Source organism: Somniosus microcephalus, chromosome 9 (genome assembly GCF_052327205.1).
Source record: "Somniosus microcephalus isolate GS21.2 chromosome 9, FLI_Smic_1.0, whole genome shotgun sequence".
In the NCBI taxonomy this organism is placed as follows: domain Eukaryota; kingdom Metazoa; phylum Chordata; class Chondrichthyes; order Squaliformes; family Somniosidae; genus Somniosus; species Somniosus microcephalus.
This window is the reverse complement of record NC_140995.1, coordinates 55,930,548-55,948,976: the sequence shown is the minus strand read 5'-3', so window position 1 is coordinate 55,948,976 and position 18,429 is coordinate 55,930,548. Positions and strand designations below refer to the sequence as shown.

General features: G+C 44.8%; 1 protein-coding gene across 22 annotated transcripts in view; it reads left to right on the top strand.

Moving 5' to 3' along the window:
- The window catches only part of LOC147112391 (uncharacterized), a 107,542-nt gene that overhangs the window by 72,776 nt on the left and 16,337 nt on the right, over nt 1–18,429 (top strand). The window lies entirely within an intron of this gene.

The following is an 18,429-nucleotide window of genomic DNA, read 5'->3' as shown; positions in this document are numbered from 1 at the left end:
AAACAACAAGTGGCAGAAAACATTAGTGGGAGTTGTTTACAGGCCCCCAAACAGTAATTGTAATGTAGGGCAGAGTATAAATCAGGAAATTAGAGGCGCATGTAATAAGGGTAATACAGTAATCATGGGAGACTTTAATCTACATATAGACTGGTTAAACCAAATTTGCAGTATGTGTGGAGGACGAATTCATGAGGAACCAACTAGGGAACAGGCTATTTTAGATCTAGTATTGTGCAACGAGAAAGGTTTAATTAATAACCTTTTAGTAAACGGGCCTTTAGGGAAGAGTGACCATAATATGATAGAATTTGATACTGAGTTTGAAAGTGATTTAGCTAAATCCGAAAATAGGGTCTTAAATCTAAACAATGCAAACTACGTAGGTATGAGGGGCGAATTGGCTACAGTAGATTGGGAAACTACATTAAAAGGTATAATGGTAGAGAAGCAATGGCTAGCATTTAATGAATTAATATATAATTTACAACAAATATACATTCCTTTTAAGGCACAAAAACAGGAAAAGTGGTCAAACCGTGGCTAACAAGAGAAGCTAAAGATCGTATTAGATCAAAGGAAGAGGCTTATAATGTTGCCAAAAGGAGTAGTAAGCCTGAGGATTTTAGAATTCAGCAAAGGAGGGCCAAGAAATTGATAAAGGGAAAATAGAATATGAGAGTAAACTAGCGAGAGACATAAAAACAGACTGTAGATGCTTCGATAGGTATGTAAAAAGGAAAAGATTGGCAAAAGTAAATGTAGGTCCCTTACAGGCGGAGACAGGAGAAATTATAATGGGGAATAAGGAAATGGCAGAGAAATTAAACCAATACTTTGTGTCTGTCTTCATGGAAGAAGATGCAAAAAAAATTCCTGGAGAACCAAGGGTCCAGTGAGAATGAGGAACTGAAAGAAATTAGTATTAGTAAAAAAAAAAATAGTACTGGAGAAATTAATGGGACTGAAAGCTGATAAATCCCCTGGACCTGATGGCCTACATCCTAGGGTTTTGAAAGAGGTGGCTATAGAGATAGGGATGCATTGGTTGTCATTTTCCAAAATTCCATAGATTCTGGAACAGTTTGCGCAGATTGGAAGGTAGCAAATGTAACGCCATTATTTAAGAAAGGAGGGAGAGAGAAAACGGGGAACTGCAGACCAGTTATCTTGACATCAGTAGTAGGGAAAATGCTAGAATCTATTATTAAGGACGTGCTAACAGGGCACTTTGACTCTGCCAAATCCTATTATTATTTTCTATCATGAATTTATGAAAGGGAAATCATGTTTGACAAATCTGTTAGGGCTTTTTGAGGTTGTAAGTAACAGAATAGATAAGGGGGAACCAGTGGATGTGGTGTATTTGGATTTTAAGAAGGCATTCGATAAGGTGCCACATGAGGTTACTAAACAAAATTAGGGCTCATGGGATTGGGGGTAATATACTAGCATGGATTGAGGATTGGTTAATGGACAGAAAACAGAGAAGGAATAAACGGGTCATTTTCAGGTTGGCAGGCTGTAACTAGTGGGGTATCGCAAGGATTTCATCAAGGGGATATAAACAAGCTTGAGAGTGGGCAAGAACATGGCAAATGGAATATAATGTGGAGAAATGTGAAGTTATCCACTTTAGTAGGAAAAATAGAAAAGCAGTGTAATGTTTAAATGGTGAGGGATTGGGAAATGTTGGTGTTCAGAGGGACATGGGTGTCCTTGTACACACATAACTGAATTTTAACATGCAGACCCTGGTGAGACCACACCTGGAGTACTGTGTACAGTTTTGGTCTCCTTACCTAAGGAAGGGTATACTTGCCATAGAGGGAGTGTAACGAAGGTTCACCAGACTGATTCCTGGGATGGGGAGATTGTCCTATGAGGAGAGATTGGGTAGACTAAGCCTATATTCTCTGGAGTTTAGAAGATTGAGTGGTGAGCTCACTGAAACATACAAAATTCTTACAGGGCTTGACAGGGTCGATGGAAGGAGGATGTTTCCCGTGGCTGGGGAGTCTAGAACCCGGGGTCACAGTCTCAGAATAAGGGGTCAGCCATTTAGGACTGAGATGAGGAGAAATTTCTTCACTCAGAGGGTGGTGAATCTTTGGAATTCTCTACCCCAGAGGGCTGTGGAGGCTCAGTCGTTGAGTATATTGAAGACACAGATCTATAGATTTTTGGATATTAAGGGAATCAAGGGATATAGGGATAGTGCAAGAAAGTAGAGTTGAGGTAAAAGATCAGCCATGATCATATTGAATGGTGGTGCAGGCTCGAGGGGCTCCTATTTCTTAAATTGTTATGTAAGCTTCAGGCTTTTCCCAACATATTTTTCTCATTCAAATGGGCTGATGCCAGTTTCCATAAGCAGACCGCTTCTCTTACTAGCTGAGACCTGCTTCCTTTTCTTTCTGCCACACTGGGTAACCGTAGACTGGTCCAACAGTTAACTCCAACAATGGTAAATTGTTTGCTGGAGAGGATGTAGGGTACAGGTTGAGCGTCCCAAATCCGGAGTTCCGTAATGTTCCGAAATCTGGACTCCAGGACGATTGGTGGCAGGGGTCCGGAATCTGTAAAATGTTCCAGAATCTGGACACCCTGAGGGAGGCTTACCAAAAACTGGAACCCGGGCCCAGGCAGTTCTAGACTCTGCACGTGTTTCTGATGTCCGAAGTCCGGAAATATCGCAACCTGGGCTCGGGCGTTTCCGGACTTCGGACATCAAACACATTCTGAAGTCCGGGAAAACCGGCTTGGCCTCGGTCCCGAGGTTGCCGGATTTGGGTCGTTCTACCTGTACCTATTGCATCTCCTTCAATCCAGAAGGCAGAAAATATCGGTGCTTGAGCTAATGAGGTGACCTGATCAGAGTTCTTCAGGATTATGAAGGGTTATGGTAAGATAAATAGTGATGGACTGTTTCCATGAGTCAGTGAGATGGTAACAAGAGAGCACAAATTTAAGATAAACACACAAGCAATTAAAGGAGAGGTTAGAAAAATTGTTTTTACATAAGAGGTTGGTTGGAATGTGGAATTTTCTACCACAGCCTGTAATTGAAGCAGAGCAGATCAATACTTTCAAAAGGGAATTCGATAATTGCTTGAAAATGAGGAATGCTAACAGGTATGGGAAGTGAGCAGGAGAGTAGGATTAGGTTAATGTAGAGAGAAACACTGGCATAGATCCGATGGTTCGAAGGGGCTGTTTCTGTGCTGTATGAATCTGTACAGGCTAAAACTACCGATCAGAATTAATTTATAATTAGATTCACAGAAACGGAGATAAAATAACACTGCACAGGTGGTAATTTACAATACCTACAACTGGGGTCACTGTTTAAAATAGTCTATTGTTCTTCTAGCTACCCCGGCAAACTCTTGAAATCACGGTCTCTTGCTGTAATACAAAAAGCATCTGCTAATGCTCAGTGGGTAGCACTCCCCTCTGAGTCAGAAGGTTGTGGGTTCAAGCCCCACTCCAGGGACTTGAGCTCAAAAATCTAGGCTCACACTCCAGTACAGTGCCGAGGGAATGCTGCACTGTCGGAGGTGCCGTCTTTCGGATGAGACGAGGCCCCGTCTGCTCTCAGGTGGACGTAAAAGATCCCACAGCACTGTTTTGAAGAAGAGCAGGGGTGTTCTCCCCAGTGTCTTGGCCAATATTTATCCCTCAATCTACAGCACCGAAAAACAGATTATCTGGTCATTAGCACATTGCTGTTGGTGGGAGCTTGCTGTGCGCAAATTGGCTGCCGCATTTCCTACATTACAACAGTGACTACACTTCAAAAGGTACTTGGCTGTAAAGCACTTTGGAATGTCATGAAAGGCGCTATGCAAATGTAAGTCTTTCTTTTCTGCTTTCTTTCAGTCCTGAAGATGCTGACTGAAGCTCGGGTACAGTTCTAGGGCCTTTGATTGTTCAAGGTGACAGTTTTTCAATGCTCAAGTTGAAATAGGGATTTGATGATGGCTGCATCACAACCGTGCCTGATTCTGTCCTCATCCAACAGTTACACATCCTCAGCATCCAGCTGGAGACACTGGATAGGGATCAGGAGAAGGACACTTGGCTAATTTCTCCCTTAACCGGCCCAGGGGCACATAGAAAGAACAAACACGCATTTATAGATTGTCTTTCACGACCTCAGGACGTCCCAAAGCGCTTCACAGTTGATTAAGTAGTTCTGAAGTGTAGTCACTTGTAATGTTGCCAAATATAGCAGCCAATTTGCACATGGCAAGCTCCCACAAACAGCAATGAACAAATAGTCGCTTAATCTGTTTTAGCGATGTTGGTTGAGGGATAAATAATTGCCAGGACACCAGGAAGAAGAGGAGCAGGGGTGTTCTTCCCGGTGTCTTCGAATAGTACCATGGGATCTTTTATGCTCACCTGATGGGGGCAGATAGTGCTTTGGCTTAAAGTCTCATCTGAAAGATGGCACCTCCGACAAAGCAGTACTACCTCAGTACCGCCCTGAAGTGTCAGCCTAAACTTAGTCCTAAAGTATCTAGTGGGACTGGAACCCACGACTTTCTGACCCAGAGACAAAAGTGCTATGAACCGAGCCAAGACTTGCATTTATATAGCGCCTTTCACAACCACCAGACGTCTCAAAGCACTTTACAGCCAATGGAGTACTTTTGGAGTGTAGTCACTTGTAATGTGGGATACACGGCAGCCAATTTGTGCACAGCAAGCTCCCACAAATAGCAATGTGATAACGACCAGATAATCTGTTTTTGTTATGTTGATTGAGGGATAAATATTGGCCAGGACACTGGGGATAACTCCCCTGCTCTTGTTCAAAATAGTGCCACGAGATCTTTTACGTCCACCTGAGAGAGTAGACAGGGCCTCGGTTTAATATCTCATCCAAAAGACAGCACCTCCAACAGTGCAGCACTCCCTCAGCACTGCACTGGAGTGTCAGCCTAGATTTTTGTGCTAAAGTCCCTAGAGTGGGACTTGAACCCACAACCTATAGATGACACCTTCCTTGGGTTTCAGCTTGGTGCCTCATTGGGTGGCACCACTACCCTAAACCACCAGGAAGCCAAGATTAAAGAGCAGCTTATCTAAGTGCATAAGTTAAAAAAGCCTAGAGTATACTGGCAAAGAGGCCGATTGCTACAAAGTTTGTACTTGTGCCAATTCAGAATTACAGGCCAGTGAGCTCCACGGTGTTCTTCCCAAAGCCAAGCCCATTATAGAAAGGAAGCCCCGGCATTAAACTGACAGCTAGTAGCCGGGGGGAGAGAAAACTTCATAGCAAGTAATTGACTTCCCTTGGAAGGGCCAGTACCCCCTTTATATTACTGTTCATAAACAATTTCTCAGACTCATCTTCCCTCCAAACTGTAAACACGCTATTCAGCTCCAGTTCAAGAGGGCGAGCGTATTCCTCCCAAAAGACTTCCAGCTATTGCCTTAAAAACCACTCTGGGGATTTGAACACATGCCACCCACCGTGTTTTGAAGTGTACAGCCGCTTTAACTATTATCTCGCACTGTTCGCAAGACTTTATGTAAGTGATGTTAAAAAAAAAAAATCAGGGATGCCCCTTTGCTTCTCGCTGTTTAAAATTGCATTAGACAAAGCTGCTTTGTTTTAAATTAAGTAGGGAAAAATGCAAGGTACAGCTTAGAATGCAAGACTCATTTCTCGACTCCATCTCAAGACTGTAGAAAAAGGGAAGGAGAGGGGAAACAATGCCTTTTATCTGTCTAAGAGCAAGATAAAATGAAAAGATTAAATGGATTTCCCTTGTGGGATTTCCACTGAATGCAAGTTATTTAAATCACAACCGAAGACAAAAGCTTCTTTTTACAGCCGCCGATTTTATCAAGCGTGCCGCAACAGTAAAGCCTTGTTCATATGTTGCATGCACTAGGTTTCAGTCTCCAGCCAGTTTCAAATGGGTTGGGGATTTGAAAAAACTGGCACAAAATTGTGGAGTGTCTTTACACCACCTCCCGCCGATTAGCGTCACGGTTCCACTGCAGCAACTGCCTTCTCTGAAGGATGCAGCTCTTTCTGTGCAGATATCAATGAGCTGGTACTGAGTGCACTTCACATTCATCAGGCCATTTCCTCTATTGGAAGGGAGGCTCCTGTGTAATCTCTTGAGCAAACAGAAATATGGAGACCATCCACATTTTGTGTTTACACAGCGCCTACACTGCTAATGCGATAGTGTCGCCCGATTCCAGTACAATGCTTAAAATAAAACCACCTAAAACAAGATATCCTGAATTAAGTGGAGGCTTATTTCGCACACAATCCCTTTTCAAGTACTGCTTGTACCACAGTTTGCTACCAGAGATCTCCAGCATACTAATTAGTGCGCAAAAGCATTTATACCCAACAGCAAACTGCTCTTCGGTAGCACGTCCATTTCGGTCTACACCACAATTCATTTCTAAAGCCACAGTTCTTTTTTAAATTCAATCTGAAATTGGTACATTAAAGCTGTGCTGCTCCATTGCAGCTGACCAAAAAAAGGTTTCTTTCAATGTACAGTAAGGAAATTTAGAAAACAATACTTTATAAATAAAATCTCCATCAATCATCTGCTGAGTCCATGTTCCCTCTAGTACCACACCCAAGAGGTCATTCTTCAGTCGGGTTGCCAACTCTGGTTGGATGTATTCTTGGAGGTTTCATCACATGACCTCCTGCCTCCAACTGCCCCGCCCCCACCCTCCCACCATTCGTGGCCCCATGTGTCCATTCTTGCGGAAAGTGAAAAGACGCTTCATTACCCAATTCTTGACTGTCGAACAGCCTTTGTTCCATCTCCAATATTTTTTATAACTAAGTGTTTAAAGAAAATGAAAAGAAAAGCTTCTTTTTATTGCCCCTATGATATTTCTCCAGGGTTGCTCGCAGCAGTGTTCTCGTGATTAATCTTCAATTCCTGGAGACTTCAGGACAATCCTTGAGGATTGGCAAACCTATTCTTTAAGTGTGAGTCTAGACAACATTAGCAGGCTGTTCAACCCCAGGAGGCATTGGAGTCAAACAGGGCACATTCTTACACTCCTAGCAAGTTATCAGGAGCCATAATCCGTTACACTGCCTCGGGTGTGGCGCCTAATTGTTGCATTCTTACTGCCACCTTGGCAGAGACTGTCAATTGAACTTGGGGCCTTCCTAGTTTATATGGCTTGATCCCACATCAGACAGTGCACTCACTAACTGAGCCATCAAGGTAGCTAAACTTAAAATTTTCACCCTGTTTTTATGCAGCAGAGGCAATTTTCAGAAAAAGCACAGTCGAATTGCACAACTGGAACTTGAGCGGCAGGAGTTAACAATAGGAATGCATAGGGAGCTAGAGGGCACTCCTGAATCTGCTGGATTTGCTGCAGTAATTTGATCAAACTTGGGATGTCTTCATAATGCAGCAGGGAGTGGCTGCATACAACATTTTGTAAATGCTGCAATATGTGTAATTAAAACTCTTGCAAGTTGTTTGTTAAATTGGACAATTCCTGAAAGAAAATCAAATGTTATGCTTTACTGACTCATTGAAATATGGAGGAGGAAAGCAGCTAGAAAAGAAGTCAATACAAATGCTGCAATTTGAACCAATCACATCGCCAAATTTATTTATTCCAAGTGGTTACAGCTGCCATTTTGAATTTTGAGCTGTATCAATAATATTTATATCAAATGCGTGAAAATAATTTATATTAAAATCGTAAACTTTTCCCACAACTCCCTGCTTCGTACTGCCTCAACCACGGGAGAGGGCTAACAGAGGCTCCCTGTGAGGTCAATCTGCTATGTAACATCCAGAGAATCAGTCAAGAGCCACTGGAAAAATACTGTGTGTTTTGAAACTGTTTATATATTGTGCAAGTCATTGTGGTGCAATTCTGTTTTTGTATCTTTCTGCTTCTGTGTAATTACGTGCCTTATAAATAAATGCGTCTGACCGTTTTAGCCTTAATGGAATCTTCTGAAATTGTGGTTGGTACGATCTTTTGCAGTTTCCAGAATAATATAGTGGGCACCCCATATGATGTGCTATACCGTAATTAAGGCTCATTTGTTAGCCCTGGGTGAGTCATTCTAATTAAGGCATGTACGAAAGGTACGTTTTGTTTTGTACGAGACTTAGTCTACTAATGGAACCACCTTTTTTCTGCGAGTAGTAGTTGTAGAAGTTTACCCCAAGAAGGGCACCATTTGGCCCGTTATGTCTGTTAGCTCTTTCTAGAGCAATACAAAACTACTCCCATTGCCCCGCTCTCTCTCTATAGTGCTGTACCTTCCTCTACTTCAAATTATTACCCCCTAGATTAGTTCACTCTGCATAGATCAGGGATCAAACCCAGGACATTGCTAGGCTGTATAGGTCCATTATACACAAAGAAAAAGGAAGGCTTGCATTTATATAGTGCCTTTTACAACCTCGGGACCTCCCAAAGCACTTTACAACCAATGAAGTACTTTTTGAAGTGTAGTTGCTGTTGTAATGTAGGAAACGCGACAGCCAATTTGCGCACAGCAAGCTCCCATAAACAGCAATGTGAGAGTGACCAATTAATCTGTTTTTGTGATGTTGATTGAGGGATAAATATTGGCCAGGACACCGGGGAGAAACTCCCCTGTTGGTCTTCGAAATAGTGGCACGGGATCTTTTACGTCCACCTGAGAGAGCAGACGGGGCCTCGGTTTTAACATCTCATCTGAAAGACGGCACCTCTGACAGTGCAGCGTTCCCTCAGTATGGCACTGGTGCGTCAGCCTGGATTTTGTGCTCAAGTCTCTGGGGTACGACTTGAACCCATAACCTTCTGACTCAGAGGCGAGAGTGCTAGTGTATTTATTAACTAAGCTATTGGGAAGCCCCTACTATTTTTTTTTAAATGAAGACACTGGTTATTATGGGTACAAAGGTAAACATTTCGGGATTCTACACGCTGACTGGGATGAACTCCCTTTCTCCCATGTTCTCCTGCTTTATTTATTCAACTTTTACCTCTTCAAGCTTATTCTGTTATTTGAAGCCCCTCCCTCTTGTGACCTTTTAGATTCTTCAATACACACCTTGACATTGCACTCTGTTCCTTTTTAGATGATTTATTTTTAAGACCAATTATTTATTGATTTGAAGTTTTGGGAACTACAATAAAGAATTACCCAATAAAGTAACCTCTTACTCTGGAAGTCTTGCTGATTGAAATACTTCATCTTTCCACATTTCTATTACGTAACCGGCATGAAAGAATTGCAGAATTTTTAGAAAGCTCCATGAAACAGTGTATTTTAGAAGGCTTTTGATGTGCTATAACGAGACTTTTTTGTTGTTATGGAGGGGTTTACTGAAATTGAAATACTTAAAGTATATATTCTGTAGCTCAGTGTCAAAAATATTTTTTTATTGATCTCGCTCCTGTTAAGTGCCTTGGGACGTTGTTACTACGTTAAATGCGCTATATAAATGCAAGTTGTTAATGAATGAATTGGCCGAATCTCAAACTTTCAATAAAACTGACCAATTGAATTCTGTCTCGTTGTAAGATATCACTCTAACTATGGTCATTGATCCACTCACGCTCTCCTTTAAGGGGTTGAGGCCTGTATAAATCAACATTTACCACAATAATTTAACCCTCGTGTCTCTGTGAAGGACTTTAGGTTGTTTTTCTACAATGTAGTGGTTTATACATTCAAGATGTTGATGAAGATCAGCATTACATAGAAGTTACAAGATGGAAACGGTCTGTTCAGCCCCAACAGTTGTATTTGTGTTTATCCTCTGCATGAGCAGGAGTCCTAATCCCAAGTGCCCGCCCTATTCCCATATCCCTTTATTCTCTTTTCCTTCAACCACCTGTCTCTTAGGCAGTCCCTCGGAACCGAGGGTGACTGAGTCCAATGCGGGACCTACAGTCTCTGTCACAGGTGGGGCAGACGGTGGTTGAGGGGGCGGGTGGGTGGGGTGCTTGGGTTGATGTGCACTCCTTCCGCTGTTTGCGCTTGGCTTCCGTTTGCTGCTGGTGAAGAGACTCGGTGTTCGGTGCCTTCCCGGATGCTTTTCCTCCACTTTGTGCGGGCTTGGGCCAGGGATTCCCAGGTGTCGATGGGGATGTTACACTTTTTCAAGGAGGCTTTGAGGGTGTCTTTGAAGCGTTTCCTCTGCCCACCTGGGGCTCTCTTGGCGTGCCGGAGCTCAGAGTAGAGCGCTTGTTTTGGGAGTCTCGTATCGGGCATGCGGACAATGTGACCAGCCCATCGGAGCTGATTGAGCGTGGTCAAAGCTTCGATGCTGGGGATGTTGGCCTGAGCAAGAACACTGACGTTGGTGCGCCTATCCTGCCAATGGATTTGCAGGATCTTGCGGAGGCAGCGTTGGTGGTACATCTCCAGTGCTTTGAGGTGCCTGCTGTACATGGTCCATGTCTCTGAGGCATACAGCAGGGCGGGTATCACTACTGCTCTGTAGACCATGAGCATAGTGCCGGGTTTGAGGTCCTGGTCTTCAAACACTTTCTTCTTCAGGTGACCGAAGGCTGCACTGGCACACTGAAGGCTGTGTTGGACTTCGTCGTCGATGTCTGCCCTTGTTGACCGTAAGCTCCCGAGGTATGGAAAGTGGTCTACGTTGTCCAAGGTCTTGTCGTGGATTTTGATAATCTGGGGGCAGTACTGTGGTGGGGGCAGGTTGGCAGAGGACCTTTGTCTTACGGATGTTTAGTGTAAGGCCCATGCTCTCGTATGCTTCGGTGAAGGTGTTGACGATGGTTTGGAGTTCGACCTCCGAGTGAGCGCAGACGCAAGCATCGTCTGCATAATGTAATTTGACGACAGAGGATGGGACGACCTTGGATCTGGACTGGAGGCGATGGAGGTTGAATAGTTTACTGTTTGTTCTGTAAATTAGCTCCACTCCAGTGGGGAGCTTACTGAGGGCGAGATGGAGCATTGCAGCAAGGAAGATCGAGAAGAGCATTGGTGTGATGACACAGCCTTGCTTGACCCCAGTTCGTACATGAATTGGGTCTGTAGTGGAACGGTTGGTCAGGATCACGGCTTGCATGTCGTCATGAAGCAGGCGGAGGATGGTGACAAACTTTTGAGGGCAGCCGAATTTGAGGAGGACACTCCATAATCCCTCACTGTTGACGGTGTCGAAGGCCTTTGTGAGATCAAAGAAGGCCATGTACAGCGGTTGGTGCTGTTCCCTGCATTTCTCTTGTAATTGACGTGCGGTGAAAGATCATGTCCATTGTGCCCCTTAGTGGGCGGAATCCGCATTGCGACTCTGGGAAGAGCCCTTCGGCCACTGGGAGGAGACGATTGAGGAGGATTCTTGCGATGACTTTCCCTGTGGCAGACAGCAGGGAAACTCCTCTGTAATTACCGCAATCGGACTTGTCACCTTTCTTGAAGATGGGTCACAATTACGGCATCTCTGAGATCCGCTGGCATGCTCGCCTTCTAGATAAGCAAAATTAGTTCTTGAATTCACGCCAGTAGTGCCTCTCCACCATGCTTTAGTGCCTCGGCAGGGATTCCATCTGCTCCTGAGGCCTTGTTGTTGTTCAGTTGTCGGATGGCCTTTTCAACCTCATGCCGGGCTGGAGTTGTGCTGAGATGGTGGCGGATATCATGCTGTGGGATGGAGTTGAGGACACTCGCGTCGAAGACAGTCGCGGTTAAGGAGATCTTCGAAGTGCTCCTTCCAGCGGGCACTGACTGCCTCTCTCTGTCCTTGATGAGTACCTCTCTGTTCTTGGCCCGCAGTGGGGTAGGGTCTTGGGTGCTTGGGCCGTAGATGGTCTTGACTGCGCTAAAGAATCCACGCACGTCGTGGTTGTCGGCTAGCTGCTGGATCTCCTGCGCTTTCTCCACCCACCATCTGTTCTTTAGGTCGCATATCCCTTTATTCTCTTTTCCTTCAACCACCTGTCTAACCTGTTGAATGTTGACATGCTCTGCTTCAGATACTAACTCTGGTAGGGCATTCCACAAACTCTCAACCCTCGGTGTAAAAAATACTTTCTCCTGCTCTCTGTCCTACAGCTCATGCATTTAATCTTATATCTATGCCCTCATGTTGTACACCCCTCAATCACTGGAAAAGGTCTGTTTCTATCTACTCTGTCCCATCCGTTCAGAGTTTTAAACACCTCTATCAAATCACCTGTAATCTCCTCTGTTCTAATGAAACAGCCCTCATTCTTCAAGTCTGTCTTCATAATTGATTTTGTTTGTGTGATCTAGTTCTCCTTGTTCCCACACTATTGGAGCCGTTGTTGATGCTGCCCTGATGTCTGGACCCATTCGGCAATTAAATGGCGAAAATTTAAATTCAGCAACCAGGTCTCCTTGGGTCTTGAAAGGCACAATGTCGTGCAGATTTAATCAACATTGCCTGTGGATAAGAGTGAATTCATACTTTAATCCTGACCAGCATTTTACTTCTTACAAAGTATGCTAAAACATCCAGAACTATTAATTTTGTGGAGATGTTGCCCTCTATTTACCCCTTCGTCCCAGTTTCCCCCCCCCCCCCCCCCCCCAATTGCTCCAGAGTCAGGCCTGCCCTGTTAGTGCTGGTTAGAGTGATTTGACTTTGCTTTAGCAGGATCAGCTGGTATGGAGATCAGTCAAACGATCCTCTTCAGCACATGAAACTGTGTATGCGTGTACGAGTGTATGTGTATACGCGTGTGTCTATGTGCGTGTGTGTATATATAGTGTGTGTATTGCTATTAGTTCTTTACTCAGATAAGTTTGTAGTGCCTTAGGATAGAGTACTTTGACAAAATTTCTATTCACACACACACCTTCGATATATGATCATCTTCTTTCCCATGGAAAATATATATCTAATGGTGCACTCGCACACTATTCTCAGTGGCACTAAAGATGGGTCGATAGCAGATCGAATCAATCTCCAGACCATTCTGTAGAGCCCCCTCCTCCCCCCCAAACACCTGATGGACTGTAGATCATAGAATGATGCAGCACAGAAGGAGGCTTTTCAGCCCATCATGCCTGTGCTGGAAAAAACTTTGAGCCAGGTTGAGGTCTTCTGATCTGTGGTCAGATGTGTTATTCATTGTGCCACTGTCCGAAGCTGTAGATCTGATCGCAAACGCAAATGTGGCCTTCTACAATTCAGGTTCCAAAGGGCAAGATTCAGCAGACCTAGAGGTGAAAAGCTATGAAAATACGTCAAATCATTCAGCAATCAGTTGTCCGTCCTGAGGATAATGCAGCAAATATTTCTAAATACAGCAAAAGCAGTTTCGTGCACATGCTTTATGACATCACCACGCAAATATCATGATGTCACCAGCCTAACAAATCACTGGGGACTCTGTTCAGGTTTTGGAAGTGCCAGTATGAGCCAGTCCTCCAAACTTTGGAGCAAATTGCTCGAAAGACAGACAGACTTGCATTTATATAGCGCCTTTTATGACTTCAGGACGCCCTAAAGCACTTCGCAGCCAATGATGTACTTTAGAAGTGCAGACGCTGTTGTAATGTAGGAAACGCGGCAGCCAATTTGCACACTAAGATTCCACAAACAGCAATGAGATAATGACCAGATAATATACTTTAGCGATGTTGGTTATGGGATAAATATTGGTCAGGACACCTGGGAGAACTCCCCTGCTCTTCTTTGAAATAGTGCAATGGGATCTTTTACGTCCACCTGAGAGGGCAGACGGGGCCTCTGTTTAATTTCTCATCCAAAACACAGCACCTCCGACAGTGCAGCACTCCCTCAGTACTGCACTGGAGTGCTAGCTTAGATTTTCGTACTCCAGTCTCTGGCGGGGGAGTCGCAACCTTCTGACTCTGAGACGAGAGTGCTACCACTGAGCCACAGCTGACACCGTCAATGGAGTGTGAATGTGCTGTTACACACTCGAGAACCCAGATCTCTGGTCAGAACACTTTAGCTCAATACTTGAACAAACTTTACAAAAGCATTGAACTTTTGAGATGCTTTATGAGCTGCCCTCTCTGGTTGAATGCTTGCCTTTTGCCAGGTTGTGAGGGGAGTGGGGACAGGGTTGTCCCTTCCCAAACCAGTTATCCACAGGTGTGTATATATAAATGAATAGTATGGAGTTTGCTAATGGAAATGTTCAGAGGTTGCACACAAAGTGTAATGGAAATCTGGAACTCGCTCCCCTAACAGGCTGTAGATGTTGGATCAATTGAAATTTTCAAGAATGAGTTCAATAGCTTTTTGTTAGGTAAGCTTATCAAGGAATATCCAACAAAGGCTGGTAAATGCAGTTAAGATACAGATCAGCCATAATCTAAGACTGCAATTATTTTTTCTTTTCGAAGTGAATATTGACACCACTGTGTCAGCCAATGAGTTGGAGGCAGGGCAGGACTTGAGAGTCACCAACTTTGTGACTGAAACTACAGCAAACAGAGACTGCTGAGTACAGCGGGGTTATTTCTCCAGCAAATTGCAGCGAGTGGAGGATAGTTACATAATACAAATTGTGTGCGTAAAATCAGTCCCAGCCACGTCCAGCGGTGCACACTCCAGGTGCGATTGACGGGGAATTATCCAATCATCTCCATTCTGACCGGGAATAGGGGTACCACTAAATGCTTCCTTTTCTTTTTACTAAATGTCAGTCCCTGGAATATGTAATGGCTCTGTGAAAGTAGAAATGTTCAGTGCTATTTTATAGTCAACATCAGACAATGGGGTGGGAAGAAGTGAAGACTTTGGTGGGGGGAAATGGGTCTTGAAGCAGTCAACTGCAGAAGTCCAAGGTGAACCAATAGAATTGTTAACATGGATTACTTTTTAATAAGATGTACAGTAAAAATATGGTTACAAAATAAAAATTCTTTAGTTTGCATGTCTGTTTTGAAATATTGCTTCCAGATAGATATTGCTTCCACCTAGCGCTGATGTGGATGTACTTCTGAGCTCATGCCCATTGCTGGGTCCGTTACCACCTTAAGAAACCCAAGTTTCAGTTAGTGTAAACATCCTACACTCTCAGTTGTGACAACTGGAAAAGCTGGGAGAAGGGTGTTTACTCTCACTGGCTTGGATATGCAGCTGTCCTGCAGTAGACTGAGCACCAATTGATCTTGGGGAATTCCAGGGTTTTTTCCCCCTTGATGCACAGGTACCCTTGTGCTAATGCAAAACATACTGCTTTAAACATTTTCTATCGGTGGATCTGTTGCTGCAAAAGATTACTTTTTTTCCAAGTATATCATTGTACTCAGATGGTTGCTAGTTTCAATTTACGGTATAATGCATCTAACCGTTATCTGGAGAGACTAGAGAAGCAGGATTGTTCTCCTTAGATTAGAGAAGGTTAAGGGGAGATTTAATAGAGGTGTTCAAAATTTTATGGTGTGGAGATGCTTGTGTTGGACTGGGGTGGACAAATGTAAGAAGTCACACAACACCAGGTTATAGCCCAACAGTTTTATTTGAAATCACAAGCTTTCGGAGCGCTGCTCCTTCGTCAGGTGAAGTGGAGAGATGCATAAAGACACAGCTTATATAGTCAGAGAATAATGCCAGATGATTACAGGTAATCTTTCTAACTGCCATTTATCACACCTCGGCAGAGAGATAATCACAGCAATCAAAGGTGTGAATGGTGTCCAAACAGGTCAGTCAGGAAAACATTACATCAAAGAACAATGAGGTGGGGTCACAAGGGGTCAAATGTTGCAGATGCTGGGGTCTGTATGAAAAACAAAAAACAGACAAAAAAACATAATTTTTTTGCTGGAAATCACAGCAGGTCCGGCCGCATCTGTGTAGAGAGAATAAGCCAACGATGACTCGAGTCTGGATGACCCTACATCAGGTGGGGTTACATGTAGCGTGACATGAACCCAAGATCCCGGTTGAGGCCGTCCTCATGAGTGCGGAACTTGGCTATCAGTTTCTGCTCTACGATTTTGCGTTGTCGTGTGTCTCGAAGGCCGCCTTGGAGAATGCTTACCCGAAGATCGGAGGCTGAATGTCCTTGACTGCTGAAGTGTTCCCCGACTGGGAGGGAACACGCCTGCCTGGCGATTGTTGCGCGGTGTCCGTTCATCAGTTGTCGCAGTGTCTGCATGGTCTTGCCGATGTACCATGCTCCGGGGCATCCTTTCCTGCAACGTATGAGGTAGATAACGTTGGCCAAGTCACATGAGTATGTACCATGTACCTGGTGGGTGGTGTCCTCACGTGTGATGATGGTATCTGTGTTGATGATCTGGCATGTCTTGCAGAGGTTGCCGTGGCAGGGTTGTGTGGTGTCGTGGTCGCTGTTCTCCTGAAAGCTGGGTAATTTGCTGCGAACGATGGTCTGTTTGAGGTTAGGCGGCTGTTTGGAGGCGTGGGGATGGCCTTAGCGAGGTGTTCGTCATCATCGATGACATGTTGAAGGCTGCGAAGAACATGGCGTAGTTTCTCCGCTCCGGGGAAGTACTGGACGACGAAGGGTACTCTGTTGGTTGTGTCCCGTGTTTGTCTTCTGAGGAGGTCTATGCGATTTCTTGCTGTGGCCCGCTGGAACTGTCGATCGACGAGTCGAGCATCCTATCCCGTTCTTACGAGAGCGTCTTTCAGCGTCTGTAGGTGTCCATTGTGTTCCTCCTCGTCTGAGCAGATCCTGTGTATTCGCAGGGCTTGTCCATAGGGGATGGCTTCTTTAACGCGGTTAGGGTGGAAGCTGGAGAAGTGGAGCATCCTGAGGTTGTCTGTGGGCTTGCGGTAGAGTGAAGTGCTGAGGTGTCCGTCTTTGATGGAGATTCGTGTGTCCAAGAAGGAAACCGATTCTGGGAGTAGTCCATGGTGAGTTTGATGGTGGGATGGAACTTGTTGATGTTATCGTGTAGTCTTTTCAGTGATTCTTCGCCGTGGGTCCATAGGAAGAAAATGTCATCGATGTATCTGGTGTATAGCGTTGGTTGGAGGTCCTGTGCAGCGAAGAAGTCTTGCTCGAACTTGTGCATGAAGATGTTGGCGTATTGGGGTGCGAATTTGGTCCCCATGGCTGTTCCGTGTGTTTGGGTAAAGAACTGGTTGTCGAAGGTGAAGACATTGTGGTCAAGGATGAAGCGGATGAGTTGTAGGATGGCGTCTGGAGATTGGCTGTTGTTGGTGTTGAGTACTGAGGCTGTCGCAGCGATGCAGTCATCATGGGGGATACTGGTGTAGCGTGCCGAGACGTCCATCGTGGCGAGGAGTGTTCCTGGTTCAACTGGTCCGTGGGTGCTGAGTTTCTGTAAGAAGTCTGTAGTGTCGCGACAGAAGCTGGGGGTTCCCTGTACGATGGGTTTCAGGATGCCCTTGACGTATCCAGAGAGGTTCTCACACAGGGTTCCGTTGCCTGATACGATAGGACGTCCGGGTGTGTTGGCTTTGTGTATCTTTGGGAGGCAGAAGTCTCCCACGCAGGGAGTACATGGGATGAGAGCGCGTAGGATGCTTTGAAGGTCTGGATCGAAGGTCTTGATCAGTCTGTTGAGTTGGCGGGTGTGTTCTTTGGTCGGATCTGCGGGTAACTGTCTGTAGTGTTCCTGGTTGTCCAGTTGTCGGTATGCTTCTTTGCAATAGTCCGTTCTGTTCTGTATGACGATGGCTCCTCCTTTGCTGGTTTGATGACGATGTTGCGGTTGGTCTTGAGAGCGTGGATGGCGTTGCGTTGTGCTCGGGTGACATTCTGGACTGTCTTGTGAGTGCGGCTGATGAATCTGGCGTTGATGCATCTCCTGACAGCTTGAGCATACATGTCAAGCTTAGGGCAGCGACCCTCCGGAGGGGTCCAATTTGACTCTTCTTCGGTTGCTGCACTGCGGATCCCTCTGTCTGCTGTTCCGGATCATTGGTTGTCTCATTGGGTTCGCTGCTGACATCTTGGGATTTGTGGAAGAATTCCCGGAGCCTCATTCTCCTGATGAATTTCTCTGTGTCTGCCGCGAGACCGATGGTGTTATAAATGGCAGTTAGAAAGATTACCTGTAATCATCTGGCATTATTCTCTGACTATATAAGCTGTGTCTTTATGCATCTCTCCACTTCACCTGACGAAGGAGCAGCGCTCCGAAAGCTTGTGATTTCAAATAAAACTGTTGGACTATAACCTGGTGTTGTGTGACTTCTAAAATTATATGGGGTTTTGATGGAGTAGATAGGGAGAAACTGTTTCCACTGGCAGGAAGGGTCGGTAACCAGAGGACACAGATTTAAGATCATTGGCAAAATAGCCAGGGGGAGATTAGGAGAATTTTTTTTACACAGCGAGTTATGATGATCTGGAATGCACTGCCTGAAAGGGCGGTGGAAGCAGATTCAATAATAACTTTCAAAAGGAAATTGTATCTCTGCTTAAAAAGGAAACATTTGTTGGGCAATGGGGAAGGAGTGGGACTAATTAGTAGCTCTTTCAGAG